Source organism: Vombatus ursinus, unplaced genomic scaffold (assembly GCF_900497805.2).
Source record: "Vombatus ursinus unplaced genomic scaffold, bare-nosed wombat genome assembly UNPS02014794.1, whole genome shotgun sequence".
NCBI lineage: Eukaryota > Metazoa > Chordata > Mammalia > Diprotodontia > Vombatidae > Vombatus > Vombatus ursinus.
The window spans coordinates 9,269,252-9,284,723 of NW_020954572.1; positions in this window are offsets into that span (position 1 = coordinate 9,269,252).

The window sequence follows — 15,472 nt, forward strand, 5'->3', positions numbered from 1 at the left end:
CTTGGCCTTCTACATAAGGTGTCATAATAGAACTTGGGGCAACTAAAAGATCTAAATGAGGAATGAGAACATTCCAGGCATAAGGGTCAACCAGTACAAAGCATGAAGTGAGGGGATGGAGTGTTGAGTTCAAAGAACCACAACTTTACCAATATGCTGGTCATAGAGTATATAAAGGGGCATAAAGAATAGTAAAGAATGAAAAAATAAGAAAGGAAGAAAGATTCCATTTTGTGAAGAGCTTCATATGCCAAAGAAAGGAATTTATATCTGATTTTATTGATAACTGATATTACTGAGGCTAATAGGGAATGACTGGATTTTATTGAGTATAAAGGGGGTAATATAGTCAGATTTTCATTTTAGAAAAAAATCATTTTGGTAGGTATGTGAAGGTTGGGTTGGAATAGGGAGAAAAATAAGCCAAGGAGACCGATTAAAAGACTATTGTAATAATATAGGCATGAAGTGATAAAGGCCCAAATTAGATAGCTATGTGAGTGAACAGAATTTAATATCTTTTATAAAGGGTCAGAGAGAAATGTTGCCATCTCCCACTAAGCACTATGGACATATCCCATATGACAGCATACACCATTTTATGTGTGTTACCTAAGCATGCTGTAAATCTAAGCGGACTTCCAAAGTTAACCAAGATAGGCTCATATGAATTCACTGTATAGTGCTAACCACATCTATCAACATCCCTCTACAATAGCCCATTCTTTGTCAAGGAGACACTAATTAGTTATCTACTTATTCAACTCACAGGGAGAATTCTTTAAATATAAAAAAAGTACATTTTACAAAAAACTACAAACCCTGTATATCCATCTCCAAGATGCTAAGAAATGAATTTGACTATTTTAAAAATTTTAACTGTTTATTTATTATCCTTTTGATATTTATACATTCTCCAATATTTCTCAATGATTATGCATGTACGGCATTCTACATACACTTTAAAACAGTATCATTTGTGGAAAAAACACAAAAGCATAGGAGAATTCCATTATCTTTATTTACATTGGAAGTAACTCCAAGGTCCAATTGCACCTTTTATGTTATTGAAATTTCCACTGGTCAGCTTTTGTATGGAAGTCCCACAGCTAAGGAAGTCTATAGTCTGATTCCTAGATTTAAGTAATATTATATGCCTATTTGCAAATAATTTGACAAGCTGGTGGGCTACCAGCACTCTCTATAAGCATTGAAGTACAATTTTCCTATTATATAATAGGCTAATGACCATAGAAATCGCTACATCTAGGAGAAAATATCTCTTTTCTCCCACAAGAGATACACGGATGTTTCTACTGTTGTAAATCTGTCTTCTATAGAAGTAAATAAGGTATTGATAAGTTTCTGGAATAGGAAGAAAGGAGATGAACCAGGATGCAATTTACAAATAAGAATAGGAATGATTTAAGGAGAAGGTCATAATCAGGAAAGAAGTAGACACTTTGGTCCTTGGTATTATCATACCCTCCTCTCACAAAAAAATAAATAAGCCACAAGATGGTAGCTTTTTGTGGTCTTCCAAACATATCCACACTCTTGGGCTATTTCAAAACCAGTCTTGGACTGTTTAGAAAACATATCTAAGAAAATAACAGGCCAAAACTCAGTTGAAAATAACATACATTTTTGTTTAAATAAAAGCTTTGGAAACAATTTTAAACATTTTTTTTTTTACTTATCCCCAATAAATTAATCTGGTTTGCACATTACAATTCAGAAATCAGATCTCCATATGTATATCTAAAAACAAGAAAGCAAACAAAAAATACCGGGTTTATAAAACCATTTTGCCACCTTAAGTATTCCCTATATGGTTTCAATCCTAGCTTTACAGCTACTTCTTGAAACACTGTTTACAAAGCTATTTGGTGGGGACACATTTGTTCCTTTTCAGCCCTTGTTACTGGTGTCTCTGCTGAAAGTATAGATGAAGTAAAAATTTCCCCAAGTGAAAATATTTTATCTTTCAAACCCACACCTGTGCCTTCTTTGAAAATTATAATGATAGGCCAGTCACCATGCTTCAGGCAGTTTGTCATAATCTTTTAATTTTTAACAGAACCAAAAACTAATTAATTCAAGAAGCTCAATTATAAACTCAATATGTACAGAAGTAAAATCCCTGTGTGAAAGCTGAAGCTATATGTAGGCATAGTGAGGTATCTAATCAGAACATAAAGTTATTTAGACCCATCAAAACTTACATGTTCAATTATAGACTGATTAATCTGATAAAGAAGAGATAAATATGGTAAACTGAATAAAAAGGATGGTTTGCAAAACTGTAGAGTATAGATGCATATGTGTTTACTTAGCACAAATAGGAATGCTTATTTAAAAATGAAAATACAACTACATAATGAAAAATCTTTTTTTTTCTTTTTTAAAAGTACAAAATACAGAAATCTCCTTACTAAGCTATTAAACTGGACAGCGACATTGTTGCTCAAGTAAGTATTAAGTTCCTAAGGATTGCCGATCAATAGGTTTAAAGCAGATGGGAATTTACGTATGGCAACCATGTATTAATCGATCCATAAAGCAGAAAGCTATATATACTGCAAGTTCATTGGAGGCAAATGACGAAATGACTATCATTTTAAAAAGGAAATGCTCGAGATGGGGGCACTATCAACCATGATGATATACATTATACAAGACAAACGAGGTGCAAAACTGGAAGGATAATCAATTCTTCTGATTTTATACAATGTCTTACCTGTTGTCTTCTTAATACACTGTCAAATAATGCATTTTTGTTACCCTGGAAAATTTTTGTAGCCCAATAGCAGTATGCCAAGGGCCATCAATAATGTTCTTTTCAAAATAAATAAAGTAAAAAAAAAATTTAACAAGCAGGACAATTATCTGCCTATCATGAGTAATCAATATTACAAGTCTACAATCATGTCACTTCTTTTCAGAAGCCATCCATAATAAACTCCTTAATTTCTGGATAAAGGAGGGTGAATTTATCTTAGCAGACTTTATTTTCAGGATCAGATATATGTCAACTTACAAAGGAACACACTGTGCCATTTGAAAAATATATGTACATGTTGAATAAAAATAGCAGCTTGCTTGTTAATCAAGACATGATTTAGCACTGTCTACATTTAAGATGTTTTTTATTTGGAGGCACTAAAAATATACCTTAATATATGTCTTTTGAACTAAAATTCACTTACAGACAAAGAGGCCTAGATATTGTGAGCCAAGAATAAGGCTTTTAAAAAAAGTTCAGTCATTTTAAAAATGGAAATTAGATCAGAAGTGCAGCAATTGATTTAATCAAAGGCAACTACTCCATAAAACCATTATGGTCTTTAGGGTCAACAACCTGCATTCCACATAGAATGGATATTATTCATTCCAGTGGTTCTCACTTGTTCAATTTGCCCTTGGAGGAAAAATAAAATTTATCTTGCCATCATGCCTGATAGTTCTCTAGAATTTTCAAGATATTTTCAGAAGGCTTGGCATAATTCAGTTTTTTCTGGCCAAAATTTTGTAGCATTCACCTATTATTCTTTTTCCCTCAATGATGATTTAAAATGTATGTGCTTCAATTTGGGTAAGGTACTGAAACCAGCAACTATCTATAACATAGAGAACTAGAGAGTCACTAATCAGCTTTGTGTAAACTTTGTAGAAGTTTATGTAAATTTCAATTTAGCTTGGATGGTGGAAGACCCTTTTTTAGTCCACAAGAGAACTTATTTTGTCATATGACAGGGCTTTCTTTGGGGCACACGCCCAAATCATGCAGTTAAGTATATGGCACCTGGATTCAGGGCTAACAGACCTTCACCCCAGGAATACTACCAGGGAGAAAAAGAAGGAAAGAGACTGTTCCAATCTGGAAGTTTTAAACATGCAGCCTTTTCTGGCTACACAGGCAATGGGAAGAGGCTGTTTCTACCCACTAAGTAGAGAAATGTAGAATGCCTCTTCCCAAAAGTGAATCCTGGAGTCTCCCAAATGGATGCCTCTGTCTTAGGTGATTTGAACATGCATAGCAAAGCCTGTTACACTCTTATCAAGATGTCTGAATAGCATAGGAAAAGGAATATGGGGAAAAATTGTGCCCAAACAACCCACAGGTTCAGGAGCCAGATTAAATAAGAGGCTGGAGGACTGAAAAAGATACCACTTATCCATTTATTTCACTGCTAGTGATAGATGCGGGGGTGGGGAAACTGCAGCCTTGAGGCCACATGTGGACCTATAGGTCCTCAGCTGTGGCCTTTTGACTAAGGCCAAGTTTTACAGAATAAATCCTTTTATTGAGGGGATTTACTCTATGAAGTTTGGATTCAGTCAAAGGGCTGAACCTGAGGACCTAGAGGGCTACATGTGGCCTCCAGGCCTCAGGTTCCCTGCCCCTGGAAAGAGGTCCCTTCTGAAAGTTTTTATTGGGGAAATCTAGTATTTGACTTTATATCACTGACAAACAACTGAGTTACAATGAACTACGAAAATAAAATATAATTGATATGTTCAAACACATGAACTTTGTATAATTATGATACATTTTAATTATATATAATTGTCATTGGAACCAGAGAAATTAATTTTCTCTTTCAGTTCGACTGTTTTGGAAGATTAAACTCCATGCACACAAGGACTATATATTATCCAAACTTTATAACTCTTCCCTTTTAGAGAAAGAACTTGGTATAGCAGAAAGATCACTGGAATCTCCCACTTCCTGATGGAGAAGTAATGGACTGACTATAGGCTAAGTATGATACATTATAGGATATAACCAATACAACAGACATTTGGTTTTTTTAATATTTTTTTTCTTTTTTGCTAGAAAATTTTCATTTGACAGAGAGGAAATTTGAGGTCAGGGCAAGAATACTGGGTAGTAACACTGATGCAAAAAATTAATAAAAGAAAAGAATAGATGTAGACAGAAACAACCAGGAAAGGGTTGGTATTACCGTGTTAAATTTAATACATTAAAAATGTAAGTAAGAGATTCATCGTTTCTTATAAAATCCTTTTTTATCCTTTCTATATGTTTGTTGATGATTTTCTAGTTCATAATACATTTTTAAAGGAGCACTTCACTTAAAAGTCAGAAAACTTGGATCTATATCCTACCTCTGAATACTTATTAGATATGTGACCTCGAATCAGTCCATTTACTCTCTCAGTAAATAGCACCTACCTCGTAAAGTTGTTCAGGACCAAATGCAATGATAGATGCTAAGTGCTATATAAGTTTAATATACCAAAGATTCACACTTACATAAACACTTGGTGTTCTACAAAATATTTTCTTCACAACAACCATGATGTTCATAGCATGGGTCACATTCATTTTATAAAAGAGAAAACTGAGACTTAAGAAGCTTAAAAGACTTGACTAAATTCACAAAGATTTGAATGATTAAGAGTTGGGACTTTCACTCAGGTCCTCTTCATTCCAATTCCAGGGTTCCTTCTACACTATGCTGCCACCTCAGACCTTATTGTCTTGTGCTACTTAATTAGAATAATTGAATCTAAAGTTTGGAAGACCCCCTAAATTTTATTATTGTAATTAGTCTCCCTCTCCCATTTAAGCTTATAATCTGAAATGAATGCTTATAAAAACACATCAAGTGTACTGCATTAACACCAAAGCAACATGCCAATACAGAACATGAAACAAAATATTTACATCGCATGTGACAAGAAGTGGCCAATGTTTTTTTTAATATGCTTGTAACTTTTCCACCTTAAAACTATTGTAAAACTTTTTACTGTCTACGTGCACACATAAATTTATCAGTATCCTTGAGTTTAGGAGGGGTTTGTGGTCCAAAAGCAAAGTATCTAAATGAGTTTTAGTTAATTGGGAAAGCAAAATCACTTGCCTTCATCTCTTGAATGAGAATCATAATATGTGTACTGAATGTCTCACAATATTTTGGAAACACTCAAATATTTGGATTAAATGTAGGGATAATATTTAGTTCAGGCTCCATACTCAATCCACTCTCCACCAATAAAGTATGCAGTAATTTATAAATCAGACAGCAAAGTATTTAATAAAACAAAAGAGCAAAGTAACAAGAGAAAATCAAGCAATGGAATCATTATCAGCCCCTCGTACACAAATGAGTATAATTTCCTGTGGATTATCACGGTGGTAAGGAAAAGGAATAAATCCCTAGAAAATTCATGTTATAAGGTAAGGATCTACCTGCGTTTCAGCTAGAAAATTCTCCTTGCTTAAGTCTTCATGACTTCCACTCCTGAAAATAGTTTGCATGGCCTAGGGATTCCAGTTTCTTGGCTTCATCATACATCTTTTCTGGCTCGAACTCAAGAAGCTCACCACGGGGCACTCTTCTGCTATAGGGGTCATCTCTTAAAGTTCTTTCCTCTGCTGCTGTTTTCTGACCTGCTCTCCACTATTTTTTCAGGTTTCTTAGTTACCATCCAATTTTAGTTCATCCTGTAAGTGCTTCCTGGGGCTACTGCCAGTCCCGGGGTCAAGTGCTAACTTTCATTTAAAGTGAAACTACCTAGACTGCATGTCTCAGGCAAGTCAATATATCTTTAATTCTGTCATCAGGCAAGTCCGAAACCCTGGCTTTGTTTGGGCAGCAGTGTGCACATGCATATGCGTGTGTGTAGATACACACACTCATACATACATATACACAATACACATAAAGGTGTTCAGTCCACCCTTCCGGAAGGAAGGTATCCATCCCTCACTTATATTTGGGTTAGGGCAACTTCATTCCTTACATCTCTTCTTTACTTCAAGATATAGGCAGTTAGCTCTCCCCATCATTAACAGACACACACACTCACACACGGAGAACCATGACCACTTGCTGAGTCTGTCTGAGGCTGGGGGTGATATTCTCACCTCTTCCCATATATCCCTCCATCTGTTGTCATGCCTCCCTGGAATACCAGAGCTGCATCATGTAAATAGTCCTGAAGCTACAATAAGCACCCAGAAAACCCTGGAACCACTGGAGAAGTAAGTACTTCTGTCCTCATGGGAAAAACTATCTTTCCCTTCGTTTTGTGATAACGTTAGGCACAAAAAATTTTGTCTCCTTCATCAATGGTTAAACTAGAGACAGAGTTCTACTTGCCTAGGTGAAATGAAGTGCCATATCCTTCTGGGAGATAGAATGCAGGAAACATTTCAACTAAGAGTCGTATGTTTTCTAGGTGACAATGGGCCAAAACAACACTTCAGTTTTTTGGTGGGGGGAGGGAAATGCACACCTCCTTTTCAGAGCAGTAGTGACATGAATCCTAATGACCTGATACTTTTAACTGCCTCTTTTTTAACAACCTCTTTTTAATATTCTCAAGTCTGGCTTTGAAATGAGCTGAGTAAAAAGCCACCCACAGCATTAAATTAGACGAAAGGCTTAATAACTGTTTTCCATGGTCACCCTCTCCTCACTCTTCTCTGTCTTCCTAATTATTGTCATTAGTGAGCATTTTTTTTCCTTGAAAGGAAATATTGACCCCTTTGGAGTGAATTATTGAAATGGTGCATTTGTTTTATTGATAGTTCTGCAACATCTAACATTCAAGGTACCAAAGGCTGTAGAACTTTGCTCACCAAGGCCAAAAATGGGCAGTAAATTAAACAGGGAAGAAAACACAGTCTACCTAATTAATTAGTGGATCTTGCTGTAATTTATCCTGAATGGGGACTCAGGTGCATGAAATAAACCTTGCTGTCTCACAGTGATTGAAGGTGGCACTCTCCAAAGGAAAAATTGGCTCTACTTCACCCATTCCCATTAGTTTTGACTTGGAGAGACTTTTTGAACTCTTAAAAAAAATTCATTTTCTCAGGCATTAATCTACGTTCTACAATGAACCCTGCCCTACTATTCTCAAACTTGGAAATAAATGCTATGTGTAGGAAGAAAATATAATTTTTCTGCACATCAAGGCATAGTAGGAAGCCTGGTTAGATATGTATTTTCTAAGCTTTTCATTGTCTATTCCTCTATGTTTACATCCACATTCATATGCACAGCTATACAGATGTGTATCTATAACTTTGGCTAGTTGGTTTAAGGTTTGCTCAATGTGTCATTATCTTTGCAACAACCCTAAAAGTTAGGTGCTGTCATCATTCCCATTTTACAGATGAGGAAAAAAGACAAAGCAAGGTTGTCTAAATATGGGGGTGTGTGTGTGTGTGTGTGTGTATGTGTGTGCATATGCACATGTGTGCTACAATGTCTTTATTTTGTCTTTCTCTAACACCCGACCTTGCTATAAACCTAAGAGTTTCTCAAAAACACATCCTAACAGAATCGGGCTAAGATAGCTTCTATAAATTTTTTGAGGTTTTCTTATAGTTGGGAACTGTTTTTCCTCAGTATAAGAGATATTGTGGGATAGCAGATAGAGCTGGCTGTTGAGCCAGAAAGATCTGATTTCAAGTCCGTTCTCTGACACATACTGGTTGTGTGACCCTGGGCAAGTCATTTAACCTGTCTGTGCTCTTTGCTACTCACTAAAATTATTTTACAAAAGAGGTGCTGACCTGCCCTGGCAAACAGGGTCCCTTCTTACGGGAGTTCATATAACAATGAAATCACAGGTTCAGCCACCTCCTTATATTTCCACTTATCTTGCCAGGTGATTGTGAAGTTTGGTAAAGTTTCTTAACTGAAACATAATTTAACTAGTACCGCCATAGTCCACCCAAATGCTTGAGTGACCTATTTAATTGTATCTTCGTAAATTGGTAAAATCATAAAACATACCACCTAAAGGAATCAATCTTTAATTTGGGATGTTTATAGCCTAGGGGACTCATATTAACTGCAGACGTTCATTTACCATAATGAGACAAGTCTATTGCTAACTATTGATTCTTTTTTTTTTAAAAGAACATTTAAAATAATTATTTTAGCTGCAGGTGTTTATAATGCCACAGCAGGATCCAAAAGTATCATTTTAAGAAATCACTTCTTAAGCCATGGTGTTTACAATTACAGCTTTGCTCATTATAATAATATACAAAAATGTTCATAAAACAAACTTGTTTATTTACTTTCAGAACTTAATCCCCTGCAAAGACATCCTTCAGTGACAAAAGTATGCAAAAATGACTGATTACATTTATTTCTTGTCTTATAGCATATATTTCTGAGTTGATCCCTTCTGCCATCTTAGCTTTTCACTGAGAAGAGAGTCTCTGATAATCAGTGGGAAGACTGGAATTAAAGAAATAAAGATGTGAAAATCTCCCATTCAAAACTATCATCCTTTGGCACAACAGTAGCATCTTTCTCAAACTGCCCATTAGAAGAATGCCCTGGGTCCTGGAGAGTACTAGAAAGCACTTGGTCCCTTTTGTTCCACCTTCATTGATGACCCTAATGGATTTTTTGATTCTTTAGGTCATGCTTTAAAATTCCAAGACATAAGAAGCAAACCTCTCTGTTATGTGTAGGTCTCCTACAAAATTAGATAATCCGTCTTGGAGCAAAAGATGTGAAAGAGAAATATTAACTCGTTGGACCTGAAATGACAATGTAAGGAAGCAAAGGGTCAATAATGATGAAAAGGAAGCATGGACTTTGGAATAAGTCATAGGGAGTATATTTTCTTAAGCAGTCAACATTCTTTTTAGGAAGGATCCTTTTTCTATCTTTTTGTTATTGTTTTTCATAATTTTCTTAATGGTAGCATGACAAATTATATAGCTTATTTTAGGTAACTTCTCACATATTGATATAAGACAGACTCTCATAAAAGTTTTTGAGGATGATTAAAAACATAGATGAAGGGGCAGCTAGGTGGCATAGTGGATAGAGCTCTGGCCTTGGAATCAGGAGGACCTCAGTTCAAATCCAGCCTCAGACACTTGACACTTACTAGCTGTGTGACCCTGGGCAAGTAACTTAACCCTGATTACCTTGCCAAAAAGCAAAACAAAAAACAAAAAAAACAAAAACAAAAATAAAGCATAGATGAGCATTTTTAGTGGAGGAAGGCAGGGTGTTCAAGGAATGTGGAGGGGATTCTAGGCAAAGATCTTCCTATCTAGTTGTCGTGAGGTCCAGTCAAGTTCTTCAGGCCAGAGCATCCTCATTTGCAGATGATGTGTAGTAAGTGCTTTCTGCTTGAATGGATTATATACAACTGAGTTGGAGAGGAATTGTAGGCAGACTGGGAGAAAGGATGAAGGGAAGAAGGAATAAGGAAAAAGAAATGATGTTTTTTACTCTTTATCTATCTCTGTGCAATCAGAGAAACATAGATTCATCACAATCAGGGAAGCATAGATTCAGAATCCATAAGACCTGGAGAATCTCAATTGCAAACTGAAGGACTTGACACTGCTAGTAACAAAGGCGGAAAGAAAGTTTCCACAGAAGCCCTTCTATGGGAGTCAAAAAACTATATGCAAAGTGGTTGCCCATTGATTGGGAATGGCTGACCAAATCATGATAGATGAATAAAATGGAATATTATTGTTCTGTAAGAAATGACAAATATGATGAATTTAGGGAAGGGCAGGCTTATATGAAATAAGGCAGAATGAAGTAAGTAGAATTAGGGATAGATATAGATATAGATAGTTACTATATTAAAGAGCAAAGAGAAATACCATGAAATTATGTTGAACAGTCTTAATCCTAGCAAAGAGATAAATCAATGAACCTCCTCCTTCTGCTGCAGAGGTGGCTTACAGATGGCAATATTTCTAAAGGCTCTGTCAATGGTTACAGAACACACACACCCTATTTTAGTTGGATTACCTTAACTATTTTTTTCACATTTGAAGGCTCGTTGAAGTAGGGATGGCCCATGTATATTCAGAAATGGCTATGGTACAAAAACAGAAGGCATCAGTAAAAAGACAGCCAGAGAGTAAACATTTGCATGGCTCTATTTGGATGGGGAGGTATGGGAAGAGGATTACTCATCTGGATGATCTCTCTGGACACTTCTAATTTACAAACTCTGATGCTCTTTAAAAGTAAATATATGTGTGTCTAATCATAGCCATCTGAGAGGGATAAGGGGGAAAAAAGTAAAGAAATAAAGAAAAAAAAGAAATGCACATGATAACTTTAATATATGTTTAAAAGGAATAGAAGTTGTATATAACAGATTTGCAGTTTCTTTTGCAATCATCTTTTTATTATACTATGTTATGGAAAAGCTTGTTTTTTTCATAAATTAAAAATAAAATAAATAAAAATTATACACACACTATATATATACACACACATATGTGTGTATAATGTATACATATAATGTACATACATATACACATATACATATATATGTGTATATATATATATATTCTGCTGTATACTATTTTAGTTGGATTAGTTAATACAAAATTGTGAAAGTGAGAGTGTGCGTGTGTGTGTGTGTGTGTGTGTGCAAATGCATGCACTTGCACTGAGCCCTGAGATTTGGGAGGAAGGAAAGGAGGTAAAAGAAAATTGTAACTTCTTTTACTTTTCTTCCAAGTAATATGAAGTAATTTACTCCTGACCCACAAATATTTGTTTGATTGTATTTAATTGTTTTTATTCCATAAGAGTAAAACAGATTACAACTTATTTGTAGGTGGGAGAGTGAATTTTTAATTATTATTCTGGGAAGCAAACAGCTCTACCAATATTTCCACATGAACTATTGGACTCTAATTTTGAATTAGTGAAGGCTGCAATCTATTCTGGAACACTAAATTAATGACAAAATGTGATGGAATCTTCCACATAACACACTGAATACTACACTAGTAGATAACTTATTTCTTCTTTTAGAGTTGGTTGCTTGTGAGTCATTACGAGGTAGGTTTACAGAAATAGGGCAAGTATGAGAAAAAAGAAGAAGAAAGGAGGAAGAAGAAGTAAATGGTGGAATGAGATATACAAGCTATAGCTAATTATTTAACTTCTGTGCTTTAAGTTTGTCATCTGTCTTCATCTTGAAGACAGTGAGTATAGTGGAAAGAGTCAAAGGAAAACTGAGTTCAAATCTCACCTTTGACACTAGCTGCATAATCATGGACTAGTCATTTAACCCCTTTGAACCTCAATTTCATCATCTGTATAATGAAAATATTCCTTTTAGTACCAACCTAATAACCTGTTGAGAAGATCAAATAATCCTCAGTGCTTAGTACATAGTAGGTATCTAATAAATGCTTATTGGCTTGACTTTGCTAATAATGTATGTAAAATGTTTTATAACTCTGAAATTCTGTAAAGATATCATGCCCCAGAGGTTTTTAACCCCTTCATATCTGAAACTTCCGTCATGAGACCTCTCTTTTTAGACCAAAGTGTCCCTCCATGACCACCACTTCTGTGGAGATGTATAACATCTCTTTTGATTAGAAAATGAGCTCCTTGACCACAGAGACTGCCTTTTTAAAAAATTTATAACTCCAATACTAAGCATAATACTTAGCTCATGGTAAGCTTTTAATAGATGATTTTTCCATTCATTCATTCCTATATAAGTGAATTATTATTATAGAACTTTAGAGCTAAAAGAGAAATCAATGATTATTTAATTAAACCCTCTCATTTTACAGTTGAGAAAACTGAGATATTGCCTTTAGTTACTAGAACTAAATCTTCTTTTAGTTATTTTGGCATTGATTTAATTTATCTCAATATCTAATATTACTTTCCTATTGTAATGATACATTTACAAGGCTGTGTCTACACTGATAAATAAAAGGTTAGATTTTCCTTTTGTTTTTCAAGCTATTCTAATGTGATACTTGTTCTTCATGATAGCAGGGCTAAAACAGAATATCAGATATTGAATAAAGATAATGGTAACATTGTATGATTTTAATAAACTTTTGGCACATCTACATGGACATAATTAGTATACATATATACACATATATATGTATGTACATACATATCTATATAGATACATACATGCACAGCTTGATTTGGTACAATCTTGGTCTTTTCACTTCAAGTACAAAAAGATAGCAATGATATATGCTATATAACTTCAAATTGTTCTATTAAATCTTATAATCATATGCCTTACTTATAAGCTTACTGGTATGAAAATAATCTATTAGAGACAGAATCATAAAGTATATCCGATATCAATTAAATTTCATATCACTTTAAATAATGCAAAATTTTATCACATATCTTCTTTGTGTGGCTCCTTTCTTGGTATGCTTTATTTTAAAAAGATGAAATCAGAATATTGATTCAAAATCTTTCAAAATGAAAACATGTGCTTTAACAATTATATTTAATATAGAATTGTCATGGGGGTCCAAAATATGTATTAGAAAGAATTCCATATGGTTTTTATTTACTCCCAAATATCACTTATGCTAACAAATTATACTACAAGCAGCATATCATAATTAGTATTCTTCTATCATTTATTAAACCATCATTAATGTCTGAATTCAACCAAATCCATTGATTGTTTCTAAAATTTTATTAATGTTGTATCTGTTTCAGAGAATTAGCACATTAATGAAAACATTTTTTAAATCCCAAGTTCAAAACTTCCTTAGTTTATAAAAACAGAAGATAATAATTTCCACCAAAATGACAAAGCACTTTCTTTACCAAAACACTTAATTATAGCATCTGATAGATCAGAGATAGAAGTCATCTAGTCCAATTGCCCAGTGGAGGAATTACTTCTACATTTTGGCATCCCAAATTATGACTATGTTATGGTTGAACTCACTCAGTGACCAGAGCTAACTATTACTAAAAGGTATCTCATTTCATTTTTTTAACCATTCTAAATGTTAGAAAGATCATCCTTGCATTGGTCAAAAATCTGACTCCCTCTGATATCAATGTACAAGTCCTAATTCTCCTATATAGAACAGTGTGAAATGTTAAATCTTTCTTATGCCAGTCCTTCAAATATTTGAATAGTATGATCATATTCCATTTAAGTCTTCTTTTCAGACTTAACATCCTGAAATTTTTTAATCATTTCCCTTGTACTATGTTTTCTAAACCATTTACTGTTCCATGTATTATCTGTCTTTCTAGATTGTCAATATTGCCTTTCAAAGGTGGTAACACAGAACTGGACACAGCACTCCAGGCAGAGTAAGAGTACCATAGAGGTAATATCCCAGAAACACAGAATATCTCTTGAGCTCAGGAGTTCTTAACCGCAATTCAGTAAGCATATTGGATGTCTATGCTAAATTCAGCATCAATAGGGTGAGCCCCAGGTACATGAGGGAGAAAGGAAACAACAGGAAAGGTCCAAATTAAAGCGGGTCAAATTTCCTTTCATGTTCAACAGAGGGATAAGTCTATAAATAACCTCTGAATTTCCAGTCTCAGTGAGATAGGGAGACCCAATATTTATTTATTTTTTAAATTGCTAGGAGAGGGAATTATTTACTTCCCAATGCAACACATTCCATGTTTGGCCCACTATAAAGAATTTTTTCCTTACATTAAGTGCAAATATGCCTTTGCCTGCTTGCTAATTTCAGACATGGTTCTTAGTTCTTATCTCCGTGTCCAAGTAAAACAAGTCTAATCCTGTTTCCATATGGCCAGTCTTTGAATAATTGAAGGCTGCAGTCATGTCCTCATTAAGTATTCTCTTCTTCAAGCTAAGCATTTCCATTTCCTCCAATCTGCTCTTGAGAGGCATGGTCTTCAGTTCTTTTCATTATTTTCTTACTCCTGTGGATCCACTTCAATTTGTCAAAGTCCTTCCAAACATGTGATGTCCAGAAATGAGCACAGTTCTCCAGATGTGGCTTGACTAGTGTAGAGATAATCAGATAGAAAAGGATTAGTATTTCTCTTGTTCTGGATACACTGCCTATGTTAAGGGAGCCTGGGATAGCACTAGAGTTTTGGTTCTGGTTTTCTGTTTGTTGTTATTATCATTTTTGTTTTGCTTGAGAGGATTTTTTTTTGTTGTTTTGTTTTTTAGTCTCTTGACTCATTCAATTTGTAGTGCAAAATTCTCCAAAACTTTTTTTTTCCACAAAAATGATCTATTGTCTAGTATCCACATCCAGTACTTACGGAGTTGATTTTCTGAATCTGAGTTTGTAATTTTATAATTACTCATCAATTTTCATCTTACTCTATTTACCCCATTAATTCTAGCTATATAAGAACTTTTTTGAAATGCAATTCTATCATTAAAGTATTAGCTACTCATTTTTTTTGTGGTGGCAAAAATTAGAAATTGAGGGGATGCCTGTCAGTTAGGGAATGACTGAACAAGATGCAGTGTGCCAGTCTCGCCGTGCACTCTCCTCCTATAAGGAGCAGGCTGCCAAGGTCATACTTAGCAGTCTTCGGTGCCCATCCGGATAAACACAGAGACGAGCCGATCAGGAGGTGCAAACACTCGAACTTTATTCAGAGGCCATCACAGCAAGGCCAAGCAGGAAAGCCAGAGCAAGAGAGCAGGAGCAAGAGAGTACACTCCGATCCCTACT